The sequence below is a fragment of the Achroia grisella genome, unplaced genomic scaffold (assembly GCF_030625045.1).
Source record: "Achroia grisella isolate CSIRO2021 unplaced genomic scaffold, CSIRO_AGI_Agris_v1 utg779, whole genome shotgun sequence".
Classification (NCBI taxonomy): domain Eukaryota; kingdom Metazoa; phylum Arthropoda; class Insecta; order Lepidoptera; family Pyralidae; genus Achroia; species Achroia grisella.
This window is the reverse complement of record NW_026713019.1, coordinates 1,127,345-1,155,293: the sequence shown is the minus strand read 5'-3', so window position 1 is coordinate 1,155,293 and position 27,949 is coordinate 1,127,345. Positions and strand designations below refer to the sequence as shown.

Below are 27,949 nucleotides of genomic sequence, written 5' to 3'. Positions count from 1 at the left end.
ACTGAATTTACCTACTCCATAATGTTTTCAGCCACTTAAAAGGAACTCATGGGTTTGATTTTAATGATTGTTTTTCCAATATAGGACTTTTAAAGTATACATGCTAATTATATCCATTGAAGTCGGTAGTTTTGTAGAAAAGACATCGTCATTTATACACATCCTTTTAGTCAGTTGATTAGTGAGTATGAACAGAGAGGTCATTAAGTGTTTTGGTATTTTTGAGTATAGTTCAGTTGTTTTCGTGTCATGGTCTTATGCAGCTTGCTGCGTGTGAAACATGCTGACCTCTCAGCGCATGGTTAGTACGGACATGTATGCAGATTCTGCGGACCTCATATCTGGGTCACACGGTTGTACGGACGCCACCCGAATTTGCAGTTTTGTAGCAATTCAAATGATTTGCGTATAAGGTGTTTGAAATGGAGTAATTCATCTCAAGCTGATGGATATTATTATTTTGTTTTTTAATTTATCTGTTAAATAAAAAACAAAATAATAATATCCCTCAGCTTGAGAAAAATGTAATTTTGATTATATCTTTATTACATAACTAGCACCAGCTGCGCTCGGGTATCTCAATTATTTTACATAAAATCTTAACTTCACTATTACACCTAAACACAGATATAACTCTAGATGCATGTAAAGCGCATTAAAAACCCTTCAGTACTTTTTGAAAATATTGCAAACATACTGATTCCGCGGGAGACTTTGTTTTATAATTGTAATCGGTATCATACACACATAAATGGATAGCTGCGGTGGTAGATTTACAGTTATCACGTAGTTGCTAAAAAGTTATTAGGTTTGTTTTGACGTTTGTATGTTAAATCAATACAGTGGCAGACTCTATGAACTTTTATTTAACTGACCAAAATATGTATACAATAAAAATATAGTACCACTACCAATCTCATGCTATTACTTTGGAAATGTGTTTTGTGGTGCTGTGTTTCGTGCTACATTACTTCTATGTATATTGATATTCGTAAATTCCCTAAAGCCCATTTATAGACATTCTCTTATGTAACATTTAAAATTGAAGACTGGACCTTACTGATGATATAATTTTTACTAAATTTAGTTTTACTCAGTAACAATTTAGTTTTACTCAGTAACTATTCTTCATTAATTCTACTAAAGCATTAGCAATTTCCTGTCATGCACAGCGTATCATTCGCCAATGTTGCTGATTACTCATCAAACTATTCATTTGTTACTTTCATACAGTTCCAGTGTTTCTTTTAACTTCATTTGTCACCGTAGGGCGCGATGTCACGCACGGATATTTTGGGCTGACTACTGCAGCCATTATGACATTAAATACCCAAGTTATCATATATTTTATGTTTTTTTTCTCTTTATTTATTTAGAAGTTTAGGATCATAATAGTGAGCATCCTGGCTTTATTTCATTAATTACATATTTACACTACATTTAATTTAAGATGTAGTGTAAATATGTAATTTACTCTATAGACAAATATTACGAATTTAAACTTTTATCCACAAATTTATAAATTGGAACAGATTATTTTGGTACAAGTTCCAATAAAATACTCTGATAAATGCCTAAAATATATATATATTTAACGTCAAAGGTACACGACAAAGGTTTTAAAATTGCTTTTTTTTTTTTAAAAGTACCTAATGTCTTTTGTTTTATTGGGAAAAACTAACTAATTCTACAAGAACGCCCGTCAGACTTATAATCGCTTTATACCTACTCGTCATACGTCGAGACAATATTAACTGGAAACTATCTCCTTTACAATGTAAAGTGCATAGAGATCGTTGCCTTTAATATTGATTTCTACAGATATCTCCATTATATTTTACTTATAGGTATGTTTATATTATAATAGTACTTATAGCGTAGATGTCTTGTAGCGGGTACTAGCTATTTGTGAACCACGTCTCCATCTACACAAGCTTTCACCTATTTCATCACCAACTAGATTATTTTTAGAGATAGAACCTATGTCCATCTTCATGAGATTTTCATAGGCGTCAAGTGCCATTAAGATCAATCGTTTAGTCGCAAAAAAGTAACTAACAGATACTTTTTCAACTACATATATTAAATGTATTATAATTAAGAAAGTAAAATAGAATTTGTTTGTTCTACGAATTCACTGTATATTGGACTTAGGTATTTTTTAAGGATCTCTAGCTGGCAGGGTAAAAAGTAAACCCTTCATATAGCTCATTATAAGGACGTAAATAAACTTGAGAAGATCAAATTTCTTATCCGTCCGTAAGTCTAGGAAAACCCTATATGGCTTTCAAAAGATAGTATTTCTGAATTCGACAATATCTTTGTATATACAGTTATATCAGGTAACATATATACAGTCGTATACGTTACCTCATACCTGATATATTCGAATAGATAGTATTTACATACAAATGCTACACCTTTTCAAATAAGTATCTTTAGAATAAAATCGTACGTAAATATTTATCTACTCATGAAAATGTCGAAATACAAACGATGCTTGATATTTGAAATTCACTATTTTTACTGATAGAGTTTACTGTGTAAATATCAACGCCTTGCCTATATTCTGTAGTAAATTATTTATATTTTTTTGTTTGCAAATTTACATACCCCCAACTGCATGTACGATAAAATTATATTGAAATCAACACGGAAATTCAGTTCTGTTTAAAACGCCGCGTAACAAAAAATATAACTATAAAATAAGCAGTTACCAAAAGAATGGAATGTGAGAAATGGATCTTATTTATTAAAATCCTAACAGCTAATATTCATATCGTGAAGTTCTCATAATATTAATTCAATTTCATTTCAGTCCACTAGGAAGGAACCTCTTGCTCTTGCGAATATAGTCTTATTGAGTCGTGCGCGACCAACGGACGCGTGTATTTTGTACGAGACGCGTTTCGTTTTAACCTAAATTGGACTTGAAAGGGTTAATAAATATTTTGTTTATTAATTTCCCCTTGAGAATTGTGCATGTAATAATATAGTGTTTATGGATTAATGTGGACTTAAACCTACACAATACATTTGTGTCTTGTTGTCATAATTTGTAAGTATGTACGATATTTTTCACCAGAAATTTTGTATGCCTTTGTTAATTCAGGTCCAAGAGTGATGGCTAACTGTAAATATTTAATTAAATTACAATAATATGCGTTACTACTGATAGATTTCTGACATTACTTTTGCTTTCTAGAACTGTAAATTTATTTAGTAATAAAGCTTTCTTCAATTTCTAATATTTAGGTAGATACTCGAAATAGCTTGGAACTTTTAGATATTTGAATTGTACGTTGATCGTATCCACTCAGATTCAGATCAGAATTTATTTAATCAAATGTTTGTTGATTTTTAAATATTTAGGTAAATAGCTCTCGAAACTTTGAAACTTTTAGACATTTCAATAGCGGCTACGTTGAAAATTACTCTGGATAGAAAACAAATATGATGGTTACCGTGATGTTAAAATATTTTATATTTCTTATTACAGGTTTTGTAATTCAGTTTTAGGTATCGTGCAATAACAGTAGTATAAGTCATGGTACAAATTAGATGGAACGTTCGTGTTTGATACCACGAAGTACAATTAAATATATATTCAGAAATATATTATATGGTTTGCAATAGTTAACTGCAACTTGGTGTATTCAGCTTACGGCGCCTGATCACAGACCGGTTCGAAAGTGAGTGCTTTGTTGTTGAAACCGGATCAGTAAATAATAGTGACATGTGGACCTGATACATAATCATATACTCTGTGTCATAGGCTTTTAATAAATAGGCATAAATGGAAAACATAGAAGAGGACAGTACCTAAAAAATTTATCGGTAAACTGTTGGTGATTTCTTTTTATTCGCATGATTTTCCTTTTATAATGTAGTTACTATATGTTACATATAAATGTAGAGTGTGTATGCAAAGTTAGATGTTTGAAGAACATATTATATACTATATATTCTGGATAAAGCTTACAAGGCTTCAAAACCATATGTATGTAAATAATATTTATTTTTATTACAATACGACCGAATTCAATAGACTACAATTGTCGACAAGATCCGGAACAACAACTAGGCTATGTTGCTCTTTGTAAATCAGTTGTTAAGACTTTTTTTATTTGATATATCAATTTGTTCTACATTATAACATCATACTTAAGCAGAATATATACAGATCATATGCCATTACGTGGTGGTCTCTACATGTAAGGAAAAGGCGTGATGAACCACATATTTTTTCTTTCATAATTATGTTGTAAATTACGAATTGTTCACACGACACATACGGTAATTGGTAACTATTTTTTTCCAAACTACAAATTATACACCTACTTTAAAGTGATTGATTTGCGTGATTCTTTTTAATTAAAATACCGGCTTTGAGTCATTTTTAGTTTCATAGACATATAAAGTCAAAATTTAAAAAAGGTCAATACATCTATTAATTACGACATCATTGAATATGTCTAATTATTATTCGTATGATAATTTACGCTTTAAAATTTTTGTTATGATGTAGCTTTATTTTAAAACCATACTATCATGGTTTTAAAATAAAGCTTTGATTGCAGATTGAATTATACCTTAATTAGATATATGTACGTATACATATGTTTATAGACACCTGAATATGTACACCTTATACACTTTATATGTATATCAAGCTTGAAATACATATAACATGCATAATGCACCACTGTAGATCAAACAACAGCACGAATACTTTGTTAGTGAAAATTAATATTAATATAGATGTATAATAAATACCTAGTTCCTAGAATATTTATTTTAATTTAATAGATGTTGAAACTAATCTCCTTCTATATACAGAGATAGTCTTTGGTTGCGTAGTGTCTATTGACAGAGTATCTAATGAGCCTATTGATGGACTGAGGCTACCTCGGATATTGTCTATATGAAAGCATAAAAAGCATCATATTCCTTCAATCTGATACATAATGATATATAACGAAGTTATTCACAAAGTTTGTATACTATACTGCATATACGTCTATAACTCTTATGATAATAATAATAAAAACTTTCAACTGTAATCCTAACAATATTTTAGCAATCAAGTTAAAATTCAACGAGATTTTATATTTTCTCACTAATTAGCGTACATTGTATTAAAATGCAGTACATATTACAGTAGATGTTATTACAGTTATGATATCATTTTATATTTTAATTAGGTGTGATTAATCGCGACTGGAAATAGTCCACGAACAGAACTAACATATTTTATACAAAATTTATTCATATTCGACTAAAGAATATATCTGTATTGCGGTGTTTTTTGTGGATGGAATGGAATGTAATAGTTAGCGCAGGCGGGGTGCTCCCCGCGCGGTTATGATTGGATAAAGATGATGTCAAGTCAGTTAGCCAAATTACCAAGAATTAAACGCACTGGTTTCCAGGGTCTAGGTCCGCGTGGTGGTTGACTTGACAGGGTACATCACTAGTAACTGGATCTCTTATCTTTATTACTAACTACTGTTTGTGATGCTATATCCGGATTTGCTTCATGTATGCCCTAAAATTTGTTGTATAAATTTATATTCTAACCTCAGAGGCCTCAGACTAAGAAACGGGGAAAAGACAAGTTCATAAGAAGCAAATCTTATATGTATATATTCGATTAATGGTAAAAACTTGCGAGTGAAAATACACAGAACTGTAAGTCGGACATCGAACCCGTTAAAGCTCACTTTTAGAGCGACGACCTTGCAGTCTCGAAGATTTAGCTTTGCTAACAAATTATAAGCTATGCGGTTATTGTACTCGCATGTGTGTACAGACAATGTAGTCTTACTAACTTCTTTGGTACATAAAACTATAAACAGTAATAGTATTGTCTGGTTCAATTTATGGAAAATAACGATCTATCATCTAGAAATTATCGATTATTCGAATAGTTTATGGACTTGAACTTTAACCAATTATTCGATGTATCAGTTATTAATGTCGTTACTAAAAAAGCGGAGTATTACTATTAATGGAAAGTGGTAAAAGTTTCCTGTATGTAGAATACCATGGAAATCACAATACGAATACATTGTGACACCCATGAAGTATACCTCATTCATTGCAATTCCCGGGAATGTTACTGATTTTAATCTGTAATGATTTATGGGTAATTAACAAGATTGGCTGCATTGTTTAAATTTTTTATACACCTATTCTTATATACATAGAGGTAACGTCAAATTAACATAATAAGTCATTACAAGTATTCATGCTACGACACTGTGTATACCTTCATTTAGTTTTTTATAACATATGTGTAACAAGTGCCCCACAGTTTTGTTTGAAATAACATTATTTTAATTAACGAATTACTTAGAGGAAATGTCCTAAAATGCAAAGTAGAAACAGAATAATATCGGATATGTTACATTTGCAACAAACCGCTCTTGTTATCTGTTCATCTATTTTATCGGTTTATTGTAATTGGTATATAAGCAAGTTGGATTTGACCTCATTTCCCGTTGTGTGTCTCTGGTACAGATATAACAAATACATTAAGCAGATAAAAATACAGGTAATACGATTATAAATAAAAAAAAATGAAATAGCTAAATGTTATTCTGAATTAAGCAATGTTGATTTCTATGTCACGTTTTAGTTATGACCTAACCACAAGCAATGCATATTTCGAGCCACTTAGTGACTATAATTTTATATTGTACATTATAAGCTGACGCTTCTAACTCATCAGAGTTGCCTCTACTTCTAAAGAGACATGCCAAAAAACTTGCTGCTTTAAACGATGACGCCATCTCGGTTCCGCAAGAGAGCATCATTTATTTTTTGTCATTATATTATTTATAACGGCACATTTGAATTAAACTAAAATAATGTTAATAAAATAAGCAGTTCTATACTGAATATTAGAAACAAAAAAGATACAAACCAGTTGTATATTAATAGGAAGTAATTATTACATACGAATAAAGTGTTTGGCATATTCAGTGACGTCATTGGCTGAAATGCATTATTTTTTTATTAATTACAAACATTTTTAGTTCATTTAGTGTAAGTAGTCTAAGATTGAGTCTAATATATTTTTGTATAATAAACCGTTATTCATTAATATCTATGACTATTTTACGTTTCCTTCCACATTTCCACACAATTTCCTGCAGCAAAGTATATTCCTCTTCATTTCTTGTGGCCTATTTCCCATTGAAGTGTTGTCATCCAGAAGCATAGAAAGAGTCTGCTTTTGTTTCTTTTCGAGACATCTCGCACTCTCGACTTATTTACATTTCTATTTTTATACTAATAGCATTTTTTGTCTAGATTGTATTCATGTGTAAAATTATTAAATAGAATAATTTTTGAATAAATAACCCATTGCTTCCAGAGATCATGGTACAATCTGTGAGAATTGAGCTTTGTGACCTATTGCCCTTATCCATATTCATAGATCTCTCTTCGCTGCACCGTTATTTTTATGATAATTTATTGAGATACAACGCATAAAACAATTCACTACGCCTTTAGTACGTAATGAACTTTGTACTGAACGAGACTATTACACGTGACTTACTTTACCTTGCATTTCCAAGTACATTTTGAATTTAAAAAGAAACCTTACCTTCATTACCTCCCGTCATTTCTTGTACCGTATATTCTTGTAACATACGTTAGTGATTTCAATTACTCGATAATATCAGCAACTGGTAACTTACGTCGGAAATTTGAAGTACTCGATATTGTGTGACTTCATTTCTGTCAATATCTGTCAATTTAGTAATCTGGAGCACTCTATAATATTTGATGGCTGGCAGAAATAGTCTGTTTTAAGGATATCAAGTACAAATTGACATTTCAATCATATTTATCTTACTAATTGAATTTCAGAATGCTGAATTGATCACGTGATTTAAAATGGAATTGAGATTTCCTGCACGTTGACATTGCAATCTTTTTTAATTTGATTAAAGAGGTTTTCTATCCACGGCTTGCATTGCTGGCTTTTTGCCAATTTATAACATCGAGTTGAAAGTTCGCTTACATTTTTTTTATATTTAAATACGAACCAGTTAAATTTCTGTTTATGGGCGGTTCTGTTTGCTATCCGTAGGATATTTCGGTCTGGCGTCTTGTTTTACAGTCATATGGACGGACGTGTTTATCGTGTAACGATAGGGGATCGGTCATAAAACGACGCCGGATTACTGGATTGGTATATTAATTAAAAATGTGTAGGTACTTTTAGGGTATCGTATTTCGTATATAAAATCTCATTGTCGCAGATGCCGCGCGTTACAGTAGCGGTTTACTGATAATGTTTATGGACATGTAAATCGAATAGTTGTATTTTACATTAATTTACTCCATACCTTTCGCCAATATTTAAAATAATCCTTAAGGGTGGAAATAGGTTGTAAATTCCAGTGACTGGTGCGGCAATCCTATTAGTATTGATTATAGAAATGTCGTCAAACATTAGATAATAAATAAATGACTCGACACATTTAAACTACAAATAAAATACCTAATTGTTGTCATAATGTCACATAGCTTACCGTGGCGCCAGATTGTCGTAGTGTTGCGAAAAGTTGCCTCCACCAGCCGCCTCGATATAGGTTATTGTTTCGTGACCTTTTACGTTCAAGCTCTAGGGAGAATTTATTTCGGTTAGACCCTGTCCGTTAACAAAAGTGCGATCGGAAATAGATTTATTGGCCTATTAGTTTTGTCTATCGTCTATCTATGATCATTTTTCTATTTGCATCCAATAAATCTCCTTCAGTTAATTAACGACGAAAATAAGTTACTATAGTTGTTGATAACTTTTCTATTAGGGCTATACAATTATGACATTCTTATAGATTTCATATTTCATAATAGCAATGAAATACGTAATTCTTTTCAGACACTTTCAAATTTATATTTTGATTATTTTTGTTTTAATAAATATAAGTGAGTAGCAACGGGACTAACCATCTTAAAAATCAACCAAAATTAAATAAATTGATGCATCATTGACCATGCTGTGTGGTTAAATCTCTTTTGGCATTTAGGTGTATTTATATAAAGTTGACATATTCTCGATTTAAAAAAAAAATATCGTGAACATGAATACACAAAGAAACAAACTAAAAATGCTTAAAATAATGTTGCACGATTCTGTAATGCTAAGTCCACCTTTGATAATGCGCTCTATAGATTCAGCGGTGTGATCGACTGCTTTCCCGGATGTTAGCGGCGATTTGCACCTCGTAGTGCGTCCATTGTGTGCCGCATTCGTAACCACCGATCATGCTGTTGACGTAATCCTTAGCAAGCGGTGACTGGCGGCAATTTAGAGTAAATAAATTGGTGCCTTGTATACTTCAGTCTCATAAGAGCCGGTGACAGGTCTCTAATGGCCGGCCAAATCTGCTACCTCGAAAGCAACGGTGATTGAAGAGTTTGTTGTCATTGCTTCTAGTTAGTAAACTTTAAGCTAAAAACTGTATTATATTATACTATACGTTATGTAGTTTTATATAAGACCACTAAAAAAATAGAGAATGGCTTGAAAGTGCCATATTGGATCAATATGCAGACAATGTCGTCGTACAATGCAAAACAACAGTGCAACGAACTTTGAGGAGCATGCTGTAATTGATTCTCTAGTACCTTATTTGGGTGGTCGGAAAATGAATCACCTTACAGATATTCTATTTTAAGGTATCGTAGACGTTAAATCACTTACTATTGATGAATAGGATTTTTAAAGGGATTGAACATCATTGAGTGTTATTTGTTTATGTTGCACCAAAACTTCCCCGGAAAGGCATGTTTAGGATGGTGTGTTATTGTGTTATATTTAGACCAACCGTGTACAAACAATGTAGTTAATGTACATAAAAACCCGTGGTCTTGTCATGGACACTGGGACTTTCAGGGACACAGGGAAGGGTTTAGTTATAACCACGATGAGCAGGCGAATACGCATAGTATTTTATTTCGTGTTTTTCTCCTATATCCATTCTGCTTTTATCTTCTTATCGGCTCTTATAGAATCAGGAGAACGAAAAGGAGTGACTTATACCTTCATCGCAGTAACGGGTTTATATATAATATACTACTAGGTAATGTAATAAATCTGTTAATATATACTCTAAAATAGCGTTATTATATGGTCAATACTTTAACATTTCGTAGATTTTATATGGACAAGTGACAAATATAGAGAAAGTAGTTTGATGACATAACATTGTAGGCGAATATATTGAATTTTATGATTATTTATGATGATGATGAGTAGTGTATAATAAGGAGTTTTCTTGTAAAACGTGAAACAATGTTATATAATATGCAGCCGGCTTAAGTGTGTTCGTGTTGGAACCCCATTGCATGCTCTATCTGTAGTTCAACACGTGTGCTCGTCCCATTTTCTGTGTACACGTGCTCTTGACTCAGCTGACATTCTGGACATTTGTTTTGTAGATAAAACGTATTTTTTGTTACACACAACTCAAGAAACCATCTCAGCTACTCCACTTTTATGTTATTACAGAATATCTGTATAAATGTTACTTTGTAATCGTAAATGTACTTCGATTACAAGTCATATTGTAATTACTATTTTTAACGAATCTCGTCCGCCATTGCTATCGCTGCTAATTAAATGCGTTGTAAAAAAGTACCAAAAGTCGGCGTCCTACATCAAGTTTCACCAATTAATTAAAGTTTTCGCTTCAACGGTTTTTGACACATGCTAAACAACTGTCTTCAGGATTGCACATAGGCCGTTGTTTTGGAAAAACTAGTCCTTCGATCGGATATAACATTACTAACTTCATTACCTGTTTCATAGCTTTAATATATTAAATATTATGATATGTTCAAATACAATGCGATGGAAATATTTTTTGTTGATTTTTGTTATAAAAAAGGAAAAATAAGATTAATTTTACATTAAATAAGAATATACGCATTAAATTAAATAGGTAGGCAAGAAATCTGTTTAGTTTGTTGTACTGTAGAACTAATAGTTACTTTTCTGCTTGGAGGGTTCGACTTTTGTACTACAATTGTAATAAGAATATTATTTTATTTTTCCATCTATTAGGTTTTATTTCGAGTATTCCTTTTCAAGTACAGAATTTATGAGAAATGTTATCATTTTCCCTTTTTATTATTATAATACTTTTGATGTTCTTTATGGAATACGAGCATTGAGGTAAACTGTTGTGCACGTAGGAAGACGAGTACTATCTAGTATGTATAATATCTATATATCATTTAAAGAAAAAGGAAACTACATTTAAATTAATATTAGGGTATATTGGTCTTTAAGAGTATCATCAGGGCCGGGTGGTTCTGCTTCAATGTGTTTATGTGAATGTATACTATATATAAGTAAACAGTTAGGCGCTTTTATCAAGTAATTTTGCTACCTGTTTTATGGTATTTTATGTATTACATTTGTGTGTAAATAAAAAATAACATCGCGTAATAATAGCGGCGCATGGCGTGGATGCTAGCCGCGGAAGTCAGTTATTTAGTTATACATCGTTCAAGTGTCATATCTATACAGGAGGTTGACCTTCACCCGACCGTCGCAATGACAATGTCCATTATCCTATTAGAAACGATCTCCATGCGTCTATTTGATCTATATATATCCAGTAATCTCTCTATATTTGCTAACGTTTTATACTTACATCTCTTTTGAAATCGCCTTTATAAAAGTCTTTTGGAATGGTGTATTGTGTTCTATTACCATAGTCGCTTGTTACGCCATTCTTAAGAAATAATTGTAACTAAAATGGAGAATGATATTTAAAGTTTTCTATAATGTATCAAGAATTTTATTATAAGCAAAACAGTTCATGACATACTTTATATTCGTACATATAAACATTTTGACTATTTATTAAGATCTGAATCATCTAGAAACGAATATATGTCATCATCATACAAGTGTGTATTATAAATGTCAAAACCTTTTATATATATATATATATATATATATATCTTTAGATTCTGGTATCAAAGAAGGTCACATACATATCCATCACGATAACAAATGTGCTGTAACCGTGTTTTTACAAGTGGTTTGCTGGACACGAAACTTGGTAAAGTACATTACAGTAATTCAGTACATTCATGACACTATTAAAAGATTTTATTTAAACTAATTAAGTATAGAAAACATAATTCTGCAACTATAACCCACTAATGAGACCACGGGTAATTTAATTTCACCATAATAATCGTGCCGCACTAGAGATTGAAAGTAAAATAAAAGAAAAAAGTTGGTATAGTCTCACTGCTACATCCAATCCAGAATTAATTTATTTTAATCCCACCGCATCAAAGATGGAATTTTACCTTATTTCGATGACATATGCACTGCTCACTATTTAAAGAGCAACGAAAGTCCAGTCCAAACAGACCGATATGAAATATCGCCCAAACTGAACTCGCATATCCGACAAGCTACACATAATATTAGTATTTTATTAGTTCCCGTGTTTCTTCGTTCCATATACTAAAATCCTGCCCCGTGTCGTGTCCACGTATAATCCAGCAATTTGTATCTGTCTCCTTTATTTAGCTGTTACGGCTAGACAAAATACCTTTTAAGATTTTGCACAAAAAGGAATGTCAGATGTCTGAGAATCTCCGGCATTTTGTCTCGTCTTTTCTTATTTATTATATGCGTATACTAACGGGGAGAAGCTGGTATATAATAATATAAAATTAAAACTATACTGATATCACAGAACTTTCGATAAACCTTGAACTATTTTTATCTGTTTTAGGGTAATTTCAGATTTTTTCAGGATTGTTATCACTGCCCATTACAAATTGACAAAAAGTTTATAAGAGAGGGACGCTAATAAAAAGTATACAACTACGATTGTATTAACTATCATTATATTGTCATAGTGCTTAAGTACTAAGTTGACCCAAGTTAAAAAATCTGTTTTTAAAATATTTATTTTTTTATTTCTTAAATGTTTCTTTAAATGTTAGCAATCACCTAATTTTCCTCTTTATTTTTATATGTGCAAAGCTTAAATTTCTCTTCCCTAAATTGTCTATATTTCTCTCACCTTCTTATACTGTATGTTTCTCATGTATCTCATAAATCTCTCTCTGTATCTCATAAATTCATATTATGCAATCGCGTTGCATGCATTATATTACGCAGCTGAGAAAAATATTGAACTTATTATGGCCTGAAATAAACAGCGCATATAGTACATGTACATACATAAGTATCAGTTTTATAAAGAATATTAATCTAGAGTTATGCCAGAAATATACACTCGTATAGCAAACATACAGTGGTTTCTTTACGAAAACTAGTTGCCTTTGTCTACTAAAGAAGAAAAGACTTTGAGGTAGGGCTTAAGAAAAAGGTTAGGGTTATTGGATTGCTGACGTTGTTCGGTGTTAAATGTATTTTATGTAATGGCAAATACATTTTAAGGGCTTTATCTATATCTAGAATAAAATACTACATTTATATATATAGAATAAAATTATACTAGGCGGATATTTGAAAATTTCGTTATTAGATTTTTTTTCAATATTTACGTTATAAAGATTGAAAGAAAATGTAATACTTTTTTAGGGGCAACCGAATTCATTACAATAGATTTTTGAATTTTTGTCTGTCTGTATGTTTATCTCATGTTTGTACATAAAAATTCTTACGTTGAATTAATTTAATTAAAAATAAACTGGTAATTTGATATGTTCATCATCATTACGAATGAATAGACATCAGTAGTCGTATCTGCCAAGAAACCGATACCCGTGTAGTATATCCGATGGTTTCGCCGACACGCACGAAGTGTTTTGTAGTGCCAATGGCGTGGCCTGGCCGCTAATGCACTGACGCCAGTGACACAGATCCAATCTCACTAGATTGAGATCTAGATTGCGTGGCTATTGTATTTTTGAAGTTCTCTTTGTTAACTTATAGAGAAGATGTCTGTGCGCAACGAGAAAGTCTTCATTTTGTAATAGTGTTAATTAGATATTTAGTCTTTATATATAGTTTTACACAAGAATCCATCAATATTTTATACTCAAACATATAATTGTGTGTATTGTCATATTCAGCAGCCAGAGTTAATTCATACTGCATGCAGAGCAAGTGACACAGAAGTTACGGTTACGTGGTCACTGATTCATCGATTATTACTATATTACTGTTAATCGGCTTACTTTGTTTAGCCGGTGTTATCAAATAATAAGATATATCTTGTTATGTACTTATATAGTCACTTGAGCTTCCAATGGCACTCTTCTAGCCTCTTCTAGCAGGAAAGAAGAATACATTAATGTCAGCTATGAAATTCTAATATGTACTGAGTATGATAATTTTTCAGTTTTGTTAATTATTTAGGCGCAAGATAATGAAATTGTTCTTCGTGTTTGGTACTAAATATTCCATTGACACAGATGTTCAGCATTATGTAAATAGTAGCTGTTAATTAGGTATAGTGTTGCAAAAGCAACAATTATCATTTTTCAGTTGCATCATATCAGAAGAAATATTCGCATAGGAATAGTTTGAAATACTAACTTAGCTGTCAATCTGGTATATATTTTCTTGTGTGATCAAACATTTTTCCAAATATTTGCAATCATTTAATGACCTTGTTTTCACTTCGGTTTCACACTTTACGTGCAAGGTAGTGGTGGATGGTCACGAATGTTGTGCCATGTACGGTAACTGTTTCTCTAGTTGTGATTCAAGCTCACGCAGCACCATATGGCTGCTACAGCGCCGGTCAAGGCTAAGAGCCGATCATTCTGGGTCGACACTCAAGTGGTCGGTATGTTGTTAGTATTTTCTTATGAACGGTATGAAAACATATAAATAGAATAATTATTTAAAAAAATGCAAAGAAACTCAATTTAAAATTATTATAGGGTGTTATAAAGTTTTTTAATAAAAGAATATGTTGCAAATATATTTTATAAATGTTCAGTTCCCTGAGCAAAGAATCTTTAATGAAACCTAGACAACATACATAAATCATATCTTAGTCCTTAAGAGCAACAGTTTGTTATTGTTACCATGAAATCGTGATCGTTAGTACAGTGTACTCTGTATAGCTATGGTGCTGTATAAGTCTATAAGGTGAGGCGTCAACTCACCTAATGTTCTTTTGTATATAAATAGCAACTACATGTATATATATATATATATATGTATAAGGGAGCCGACACAGAAGAACAATATCTAAAACCATTATGTTTACAATAATATTATTTGTTTTTGCTAGTGATTGCGCCATTGTGCTTTCAAATACAAAAGAATGCAATGATGGTTGGAAAGGGAATAATTTCAACTGACAGCTGTCTCTATGCACACCAGACGATCACTTTTCCCGTCATTAACCAGATTAATAATCTCTGAACGTTGGCGACACTGATTTAAATCCAATCATATTCCAGTTAGGAGAGGCTTGCCGGCCTGTAATGGGCACGTAAAATAAAATTGCTGTTCGTGTTTTATGTTCATATACAGTTTAACTGGACAGGAAATTGCTGTCTGCAGCCTTGATAATGGATTGGACCTATCTGCAATTCAATAATAATAATAATTTTACTTGACATCTCATTGGTAAATGCTTTTAGATGGATTTATCAAGAGAAAAAAAGAATTTGTGAAGGATTATTCATAATATTTTATGGATTGTTTTAATTTCTTTTATTTTGAAATGTTTGCACAATGTTTCATTCCAAATTGATTTTATAAGAATTATTATACAATGTGATGATTGTAAGTATTAGCACTTGTAATTTATATTTGTAAGTTATTATTATTTAACAACATTTTTCTAATAATAATAATAAAATTCTTACACTAATAGAAATACAACATATAACTCCTCCGTTTTGCATTTTATATGTAATAATTTATGTCATATTCAACGAACCAAAGAGTGCCGTAATATCGCCTATGTAATATGCAAATAAGACATCTAGTTATATGGAGATCTGTGCATCTAGCAGAAAATCTGGTATTGCAACTTATTGAATGATTGAAAATGCATCTAGCTGCTGCATATCCGATCAATCTATTATTAAATGGAGTATTGGATCCACCAAGCGTGAAGAACTGACAATTCAAGTGGGTTATAGATTGATATTATAATCTATAACCACTTGAATTACCTTGAATCTATATATATAAATTGCAGGTATGAGCTATTATTTTGGGGATAAGATTGCTGGCTAATCTGAGACGAAATTGTTGCATAATCATTATTTTTGGACTAAAATTGACAAACTTAAAAAACAAACTAGTATTCATTACCAGCATTCAGGCAATTTAATTAGGTAGATATTTTAAAAATGTATCTTTCCTAGAAAGTCGCTGTTTTAGCTGCATTTTCCTATCTACATACATGTAAAAATAAATTTTCACCTGACCCTGAGTCACTCAGAAGGTCGTTCTGACCTTCTGAGTAACTCAGGAGGTCAGAACGGGTCAGGTCATCATACTTAGTAAAAGACTTTGTCAGAAAATTTAAAATTTTGCCCTTGTTAATATAGTCGGCTGGCGGGAGGGGATTGTTAGTAATGTGGACTATCCCATTGCTAGCAATGTACCATGTCAGGTCGACCTCCACGCGGTTTTCCCTGGAAACCATCGTGATAAATTCCCGGTGAATTTGTCACATTGGGCTAACTGATCTGACTTCATGTTCATCTTATCATCCTCCACTGGTGCCCCGCCAGCGTAAACCGTTAGTGCAGGCGGGTACACCATTCCATTATCATCCATTAAAAAAATATATATATACATAGTCGGCTTCATAGAGTTTGCTTTAGACATGTTATTAATTCTTAGCAGCAAAGTTAGCAAATTCGAGACAAATTGTGGAGTAAATTTTGGAATATCATTTTTAAGTATATTTTTATTGAATTTGCCACTCTGTATCTCTCCAATATTGTGCCATTAAATAAATCATTACCATTTCAGTATAATTTTCTATTGCAAAATATCTATTTCTAAAACTTTTCTACCCCTATTATGCTAATTTTTCTATTGTTGTTAGGTACTACTCTTCTAATTTCAACACTGTGCGCTGAAATTCTACATTTTATTAAAATCATTATTATCGTTGGCACAATAATTTTCTTTGTCTCACTTTGATATTGCTGTTGATTGCTACGCCCTCTTTTGTATAAATTTAATGTTTCCATATAAATTTAAATGTAAATGCTAATGGTTATGGTCACGATGTCTGCTGTATGGTATATAATTGAATGCCAAGTCTAATTCGCAAGCTTGGAGCATTTCTTGATCTTGATCGCTTTTTACACGCCTTCCACAGTCACAGCTGCATCGATGATAATCAACTGACCAGCGTACAATATAACCTTGCCATGTTAAGTTGACGTGTTACGTATATGAAATTAGTAACGGAGAAAAGAGTATGTGAATTGTTGGATTGTTTGCACAGCCACACATGTGGTAGCTCGCTGTCGCCGCGCCCCTCGGCTCGTCGCCATCATAACTTTTTTTTTTGGTAGTTAGTTTCGTTCTAGCGTGTCTATGGGACAGACGTTTCTACACATATCGTTACGTTGTGCAACTGTTCGAAGTCAATAGTGAAGTGTACAGTGATTGATAAGTGATAAAAAGTTTCTTTATGTGAGGATCAGGTAAAGACAAACGTATATTGCAAACTGCTTTACAAATTTTATCTTATGTGTATTCTTATTTATACTCTAAAACTATAATAGTTATAGCCGTAATGTCCACGTGGAGTAATAAATAAAATTAATAATATTTGAATATACCCAATTTTGCACATTTATATAATATATTTAATTGTAGTTCTATGAAACTGATATACAGCATTATTCTACTTTTTGTAATACATTAATAAATTAAAATAAACTTTTTTTGGTAATAAATTGTTAAAGTTGTTAGCTTCCAAGTTAAGTGGATGCTGAGTATTCCTTCTTTTTTGGTGCAAAAAAGAATCTTTTTGTTTAGTAAATCGTTACCTTTATATTTTTACTATAAAATATTTATCTACTTGCCATAGACGTTATTTAATATTTATTAAATATATATATACGGTGTACAATTATAGCCTTGTTAAAAAAATATCATTACATTATTTATACACCTACAATATAAACTTTATATAAATATAGATATTGAAAATTATGCCGTACGAATTAGATAAGTAGAATGTTGAAGTTTTATCCTTTTATTCAGATAGTGCCATTCTTTATTAATGTTGATTAGTGTCAGTTTTTATCAGCTTTCGCAATAATAAAAATGATAAACAGGCTCATGCATTTATTGTTGTCGTTTGTGGAATCTCGAATTTGTAACAGGTCTTATATGTATATAAAAGGTTGTATAAGATATAAAAAATGCAAAGCACCTGTTTTGTCAACGACTTCGAAAAGTTTTAAAGTAATTACCTACCGTAGTACCGTACCGTATAAGTACGTGCTAGCCACAAGGGATAAATATTTATACTATATATTTAACATCCTTTTATTTAATTTTTATTCGGTATTCAATCTACATTAAATTGAGCGGGAATTGAATTGCTAATAATGAGCATTAGTTACACCAGTGCTAACAATGTACTGTGTTAAGTTGACCTCCACTCGCTTCCCTCTGGTAAATCATCCATATATTCGTAAATCATTGTAATAAATTCCTGGTAATTTGCCACGCTAGGCTAACAAACTTGATCTTATGCTCGTCTTATCATCCTCCACTGGTGCCCTGCCAGCGTATACCGTTAGCGCAAGCGGTGGTACCATTCGGTTATTAACATTTTAAAAAATACATTAAATATAAAAACTGCATCAAAGTAAATGGAAAACATGAAAATAAAAGTAAAATGAATGAATAAAATTAATGGCGTCATGTAATTGAACATTTCCATTTCGTGGGCACAAATCGAGGGTGCCAATGATGTGGGGGAGATGCGTGTATGCTAGAATAATAAAACTGTTGGCTCCCACAACACTAGCTTGCTCGGTACACATATTTAACACAGTCCGTAGAGATTTATGGACACATTCTGTTCGAATTGTTTAATCGATTTATTGATTACATTGCCTATGTTATAGAAATGTCCTCAATTTTATTATTCCCTCACAAAGAATAACATATCCTCGTAATAAACCCATAAAGATCGTAGGTGGTAGGCGCATGAGAAAACGTTAAATTTATTTGATAATAAGAATTACGTTTCTTGAAAATTATACGTACATTTATTTTATACTAGCTGTCCTCGCGACCTCGTCCGTGTGGATTTTAACTTTATTTTTCTAAAATAAAAGTAGCCAAAGTAGCCTAGCCTATTACATCAGCTACCTGCCAAAAAAAAGTCCCTTTAAAATCGGTTCAGCCATTTAAGAGATTAGCCGGAACAAATAGACCGACAGACAGACAGACGAAAATTGTAAAAAATGATAATTTGGTGTATGTACCGTATTTATATTCATATGCATGTTGTAAAAAACGGTTATAATAATATATAACAATATTATAAACAGACTCTTCAATTTTATATATATGTATAGATATGGCGTAATCATAAAAGGTATAAAGTTGAGAGCCAAATTTGATATTTAAAAATAAATTCTTAAAGAAGCAAGTTGGAAAAATGAAAATATTTTTTATAACTTTCCTACCAACTCTTGAACTTTTCATACTAAATTGTTGTTGTGTGTTATGTTTTGCAAATTTTTACTTTACTATTTGGTGAAAGTGTTTCAGTTTGATGTGTATTCTAATTAGTTTCTAACTTTACGTTAAAATAGTATAGTATTTTCGTAACATCAATATTTTCCTAATTTTGACTTGCAAGTAATGATAGCTCTAACAAATTACGTGTTAATAATACGTGTTAACTATTTTTTTTTTAATAAATACAAGTAGTTACCTTTATATAACGCGTTTGTATTGATTGTGATATTTGATATTAAAAGTGACAACAAATTTAGGGTTTATGTTACTCGTCTAATCTATTTGACGAGGGAAATTATTACATATACGGTAAGTACATGTTGATGGAGATATTCAGTGGATTACATATATAGCAGTAAATATAATTTACTTTCGTTCCGATCACAGTTGCACGTTACATACAAACTTACTTAGCAACAATACTTATTTTAAATGTGATGGATTATACTTTTTCTTCATCAATGTGCCTAATACATGTTCCTACTTGTGATCTATGGTTTTACAATACTCCAAGGAATCGTTAGTATTTTGTAGTATCCATGGTATCATTTTATTCTTTACTAGGTATGTTTATTCCAGCAATAATGTCATTCGGCTCGTAAAAATAGCGAGACTGGGACAGGGGTGCGTGTAGTGCGATTGGGGTGGAATATGTAAGCCACGTGATTACCATTATTCAGTATTTGTTGGATAATAATAACCTACCCCACTATTATAACAGAATATTCTCAGAAATATTCTTTAAATCTTGAATGATTTGCTTAGCTTGTACAAGGCATCGCATATATTGAACAATGAAGATAATACCTAAATAGTATCTAGTATCTCTAACATAGAGAAAAGTCTGATTTGGTACCTCAGTTGGATCAACGTACATACATTGATCACACATAGACAAACTTACACTTTAATTTTTCTAATATTAATGTAGATATCAATGACTTAATAAATGGCAATTTAACAATACGTTAATTAAATCAGCTTTTTAATTATATAAAATCACAAATATTCGACCGCAGCGTAGGAATTCATTCAGATATCATACAGAACAAATTATTATTCATGTATTTATTGTAGTATTAATGTATGTATTCTAGTTATTTATGTTAATGATGAGTTAGTTAGTTAGTGGCTATGTACTTGTGTCGAAACTTAAGTAGTATTAATAACTATGATATCAGTGTGAAGTAAGTCGATAGTGGAAAGTACTTTCCAAAAATGTATTGAAGTTTTACAATCGTGTTCCGTAAATAAATATTTAAACTGTTATAATTTATATACAAATGAATGAAGTAGAACATTCTCTTATTGCATAATATAAATTAACATTTATCGCGAATAAATGAATTGCAAAACACTAAATAACTTACAATCTCTTTTTAGGGTTCTGTAATTAACTCTATATCCCCGTATCCGTTCAAAATAATTTGTAATTCTGAAATTGAATTATATTTACCTTAAAATAAACCATAAACATAAATTGATAATATACTTAGTACAATTATAAATATATAATAATTCGTACTTTTTTATTATATGGTAATTTACAAATTAATATGGTAAAAACAGTTTCCTTTATATTTTGGTTTAAATGTTAAAAAACTGAACTACTTGACATACCATATCTCAAGTGATATGTACGAGCGTAGAAATCGATAACCACAATGATTCCACCTGACCTTCTTGCACTGTCTCTACTGTTTTTATATGTCGTTCTCATTCTCATGACAAACATTCAAACTGTATAAATACATTACTATCAGGGCTACCTATAAAATTCGTCTGTATTTTTTATGTGTGGGTTTCAGAATTTGTTAATTTGCAAGTTAAATACTTTCTTTGTTTCCATATACCTATATTTTATCAAATCTGATCTGACTAATTCCAATTAAGGATACTCAAAAAGGAGTTATCCTTAATTGGAATTAGGTTTTATGGCGGCCTGTGCACCTATTAGTAAATGTTACATTACAAATTTTGCCAAAAGTTTGCAATCTATTAAACCCTGCTTATCGGGGTGGATGGATGGTAGCCCTATAGTGACCGAGTATGTACTCGTACTTATAGTTCGCAGTCGCCTCGCCCTCCATATCCGGTCTCGCCCCTGTTTCGTAAATGGCAAAGCAAAAGGGTTAGTACAAAGGACTCATTGTTGCCAATAATAATAGAATATAGATAGATAGATAGATAGAATATACTTTATTTGCAACGTACAGTAAAGAAGAAGCACAAACAATATAATAAAAGACACATGTATCGTTACAATAAGGCGGCCTTATTGCTAAAAGCAATCTTTTCAAGGCAACCTTAGGGAAACGGTATAATATATATAATACATATTACTGTCCACTTGTCTTCCAGACAGGTTCACTTTGACTGTTTAATTCGACTCGTTTGCCTTCGATATGAAGGTAAATAAGATTTACAGCAATTATTACGTTAAATACTTTATAATCGTTGTTTCCTCCACAAGGTAAATCTCTGTTTTCGTTATAACTGCAAAGGAAAAATAACAAGCAAGACTTTTGATAGTGTTGATACATGTTTTAACTTAACCTTGCGCCAAATTTCAATATTAAACTTGAATACAACTGCTCAAAACACTTCCTTCCGTATTCTTTTTTCTATATAAATAATCTTAAAACTTGTTGTTGTTAATTACTTAAATATATAATAATATAATAACTTAAAAGATATTTTGAAATGGTAACTTCATTTATAGCGAAGTCCACCTGTTTACTTCAAAATTCACGGATGAATGCGTGAACGTTAGTAGTACTATGTAATATTATGTTATCTGTGGTAGTACTCAAGTCAAGTTAAAGTCAAGAAATTAATATAGTAGTTTACATATATTAATTTATTGACTTTGTCGGAAATAAACTGTTATCTATTCCTTTGTTACGTACAAAAAAGTATTTAATTTCTACTATAAATATAAATATATGTTTTAATCTTGTTACGAGGGAGAATACAAGAAAAAGTTGTTATCAACCTACACGAAGTTGTGACCTTTTTATTGGATGTGTTCGTGACGGAGCGACAGGACGGGACTGGCTGTTTGTAATTTGCTGTTTGTAATTTGTGCCGGGCCCATTGGGACGACCACGTGCGCCAACCAGTACTGTTATACCTAACGATTACTATGACATATATCAGTTACCAACCAATGAACAGTCTATCCTACACACAGATCTTGACATTTTAATTTAGGTTCACCTTTATACTTTAATTAATTTATTACTAGCTACTCGCCCGATTTCGCACGGGTGTACATGTATTATATATTTAAACCTTCCTCTTGAATCACTCTATCTATTCACCCCCTTTAAAATGACGATGCTGATTGATCTGTATTTACTTTTTTACCCAAAGTTGACCTACTTTGGGTAAAAATTTGTATCTTAGACTAGAAATTAGCAACGCGGATTATCGATAAAATTCGAATTAGAAGTCATTAAGAGATTCTTTTATATATTAGCCAGACAAAAATACTAATAATATTAGAAGCTAAAATAAAAAGATTAATGCTTCTGAGATATTGTCAGACTCGTAATTGCAAAATAAAGTTAAATTTTATTTACTTGTAGGTAATAATAATAACTAACAAATTGTTCAATTAATACCTACCTATTTACAAAATTAGTCTTAATAAACATAGTCTTGGCAAATAACACATCCGGCGGCCGTCGAACTACCGAAATTTGTTTTATTCAAACGCAGTGCAACAACATGCACTAATTATAAATACTGCCTCATTATTTAAACATCTGAAAAACGAAAACTTCAAATTATGGATGGGTTTATTTTTATTTTTTCATATTAATATAAAAGACAGTGACTGTAATTTTTCTATGTAATCTTTATTACATAGTATACAATAAAACAAAGTCGCTGTCGCTATCTGTCCCTATGAATGCTTAAATTTTTAAATCTACACAACGTATTTAGAAGTTTTTTATAGATAAAGTGATTTAAGAGGAAGATTTATATATATAATTCATGTACACCCGTGCAAAGCCGCGGCGAGTAGCTAGTTTTATATATAAGCTATATATATATTCTGCCTTTTATTTAAACGATATGAAGCAAGTCACTGTAACATCCAAAGAGAACGCTAACCACACTTTTAGTTTCACTTTACATTTTCAAGTGTTTGCTTTTCTATTAGATTAGCTAATATCTAATACAAAAATAAATAGTATTGCCAAATGTAAAGTAGGCAATTTTCATTTTTTTTTTGCTTCTTTGTCTTAAAGCAGGTACTTACAACAGTGCCACACACAACACTAAATGTAACATGTTCAATAAGAAAAAACAACGTGAACATTAAATTTTTTGCCACAAAAGGTCCGGACTAGTCTCGTTTAAGCTATCTTCTGATCTAAATTGAGAAATGACGTACTGTAACGATAAATCTTCGCCGAGAACAGCTTTTTTTTACAGTGAAGTCTGGAGTTTTTATTCATTTTTGTATCACGCAAACTTGTAGGTGAGTCAATTAAATATTTACTACGCAGTAAGAATTATATTTGGGTCCATATATAAACAAGTACACACGCAAAATGTTGCTTAGTTATTGGGTAAGTTAAAACGACTTGCTAATGAATTTGTTCCGAAATAACAATTTGACACGCATTATATTCGGCCTAACAGGTAATAAAATATTATATGGTAATAGAATAAATCTGGACACCTACCACTTTCTACATACAAATTAAGCGAAGCCTCTATGAAGTATTGGTAGATACTATGCAACTTACTAAATACTTTTTTGTAAATAAATATAAAACTACAACTAGATATAATCAGGAATATGATTATTTTATTTGTGTGGAGATTGAATTTGCTACCTATAATATGCGGTGTGCCAAATAACACTAGGTCATCATAATAAAATTCTATCTTCCCAATATTCGGTTGTGTATACGTTAGATACTAATAATTTGTGTGATAACAATTCTCTGAAACCCGTCACGAACTTGTCAGCAATGGAGAAACGACCTTACCACGGTACTTGCTTAAAAGTACTTATGTGATGCGTTTAACATCCTCTTGTTTAGTCAAATGTTTCATCGTTTTAGTGATTATTCTTTTCTATGAAACCGCTGAATTATTAGAATAAAATATTATTATACATTTCAACATTTACTTTTCGCATTAAAATACATACTTATTGAATATACCTATGTAATATGAAGAAGTACTCTATATATCTATATATATCTATGCATAAAAATGTAAATCGTGAATCAAAATTCGATGCATTGTTACAAGCAAATAAACCGATAGACGCAAACAATTATTTAGTGATTCAAAATATAGATCGGAGATATAGTTATAGATATGTGGACTGAACCTAGTACTGATTCTCTAATATCCTATGTATATGAGAGAGCCAGGTCATCAGGGCGTTTGTTAGTTGTTTAAAAAAGTATTATAATTGTAAAGAAACTTGTATAGGATCAACACGGGTATAAAATCTATTGGTTTCAAATATGCAACAAAGAATCCACAACAGCACTACTGAAGATTATTTTTTATCATTCCTTTCGACCATTTCAGGTAGTTAACCAGTTTCCCTCAATATCCCCATGTATGTTTAACATCTAAAAATGGAACACGTAAATATTTATACTACCACCAGTAAATAATCTACCGTTTTCGCTGTAAAAAGGGGCAGGAATAGTAAATTATTTTTATACTTATATTTATTTGTGCCGGTTTTTAGAATATATAACATAATAACAAATTTGTAAATGAACTTCAATAATACATCTAGGTGTAGTCCGTAAATTAGGCACTAAATAATGGAAATACGTTTTTTTTTGTAAAGCACTACTGATAATGAATAGTTTCAGACATACAGATATTTCAGTCTGTATTATGAAGGAATTGAACCCGTTACCGTCAGAACATCAGGCTCTACAACCTAGAGACTGTTGTGGTAGGCAAGTTAAAATATATTAATAAACATACTTAGGCGCATAGAGTGAGAACAAAAATTAGTATGGTAATTTTGATAAGCACATAGTTTATTTATTTATTGCAGTATCACAAAAAATAAAGTAAAGAATGTATTATTTACTTGCAGATTATTTGCATACCTTGTGACCATTTAATATATCACGAAATATATTTCGTTTATTCACTCTAGATAAAAGTACATTAATTTATACATTATACTTGTCTATTCTTTGTAGTTGTTACGATGGTATTATCATTGAAACTACTCAGGTATTAACAAAAATTGTCGATCTTAATAGAAAGTAGGTTAAAATTTACATACAAAATTTAATACATATTAATTTAAAATTTATGAAAGAAAATGCACTATTTGAGTAGTCCAATACAATAATCACCAAATAGATTCATCAAAATAATAGCCTTAACTTATCTTTATACAGATATTAAAATATATTTTTCCATTTACATTGCCTTTTGCTTTCTATTGATAATACATTAATTACACTAAGTACTATTAGAGATACTGTACATCGTAAGCTATTTTAGGTATTATATCTAATTCTACGTCATGTGAAAAATCTTTATCTTGGTAATAATATGTTTTTGATCGTATTAACTATGTACGTACATACATCTGTATATTCGCCATTCGTTAAGAACTATGATTAAATTAGGTCGGTCTATGATACATATACATGATCTCTTTTTGGATAATTGGCAACTAAGTCTAAATGCACTAACTTTAGAAATAAGTTCAGAATTTATGGTAAACCAAAGCTATAATTAAAACTTTCAATCTATGGCTATCGTGGGATCTATAGATATTAGTTGTCATACAAATTGCACTATAGTGCTTGAATGTACGGTGCAGTTCATACTATTGGACGCACGCCAATTGTAACTATGTTCTGCCAGTCCTAATCCTTACTAGTTGTCTGTCTACTTTGTGAAATGTTGAACGCGCTTTAAGTAGCAATCAATCAGTAACACAATTAGTTTAGTAATGTTATTATAATAAACTGGATGAAACGATTGAAACGTAATAGAGAAAGACGTAATCGGAGGTATAACAACTTCGTTGTTTCATGTGTGTCATCGTTCATGATGCTAAAATAAACGCGCAAATATTAATAACGCGTACACGATAACCTTGATCAACTTTTACAGTTACAATATGCCCATTCGAAACTTTTAACAATAAGAGTGGTGAAATGTCTCGTAAATTAGTATGTAGAACTGGCATCTGTTTTCTTTACAATAAAAACTCATGTTTATGCCAAAGCATGCCTAGGATTTTCTACCGGTTCATGTTCGCTCTGAATACTAACATAAAGAAATGTTCTTTTTTCTTTTAAATGTCATCAAAACTTTAGCGAACTATATCTTCTGTGCGTGTGCCTAATAAATGTAATAAAATTTAAGTAATATTGTCTGATTATTTTTTTCTACCTTAATAGTATATGTTACCATACTGAAATTGACAAGTATCTTGAGGTCACATAAGATTTCGCCGTGGTCCTTCTAACTTGTTTAATTTATGGCCGGCTAATACCGCATCGTTATAATGTAATGCCGGTAAAAATAAACAGACTTGATTAATACGCAACGAAGTGGGTGCGCAGACGGCGCGTCGCAGGCGTCGCAGCTCAGTACCTCGACAAAATTAAGTAGTGTGCCTTCATAAACGCTACTCATAGTACCAAACCCACATACGAATAAATCGGTTAATATGCCCCCAGCAAATTGCCGAACGATGACCCCGCGGATCCCTGCCGAGCGTTCTGTATTCTATCAATCAATGTGTTTGTAATTTCATGTAGGTAGTCATTTGATCAACTGTACTTTCTCATATACTCGTATAAATGCGACATGTACTCGTAGAGATAGCTTATCGAATGCTACCTCTATTTCAATTTGTCTATCAGTTGTTATCGAATGGCGTGATAATGAGGATATTATAAACACAAACCTGTATTTGGTCTTTTGGTCAAATGAAACAATGTAATCATAATTTAATTTCTTCGTGTTATCAACATAGTTTTTAAAAGGTGAATATAATTTTATTTATATTATAAAGATAAACGTTTATTTACGACAAGAATAGCTAAAGCGAGGCCGATTGCAGAAGGTCTCGTAGCCTGGGAACGAGGCTTTGTACTGATCTCCGCTTCATGGGGCAACGTTCCATTGCAATATGTCTGTAGGTTTTGCTCATTGTTACTAGTTTCACTATTCAACAATGTACGTATTAGTTTTTGC

General features: G+C 31.5%; 1 protein-coding gene across 4 annotated transcripts in view; it reads left to right on the top strand.

The window, feature by feature from the left end:
• Positions 1 to 27,949, top strand: part of LOC131850724 (uncharacterized) — a 50,388-nt gene that overhangs the window by 8,860 nt on the left and 13,579 nt on the right. The window contains exon 1 of one of the 4 annotated variants that reach the window (XM_059201063.1): positions 2,875 to 3,058. The exons of 1 other annotated variant lie outside the window; for it this stretch is intronic. The gene's annotated coding sequence lies outside the window, so the exon portion shown is untranslated. Of the gene's footprint in view, positions 1 to 2,874; positions 3,059 to 17,526; positions 17,662 to 27,716; positions 27,739 to 27,949 lie in introns of those variants that run through there. 2 more of the 4 variants (XM_059201062.1, XM_059201065.1) reach the window with 2 other exon arrangements.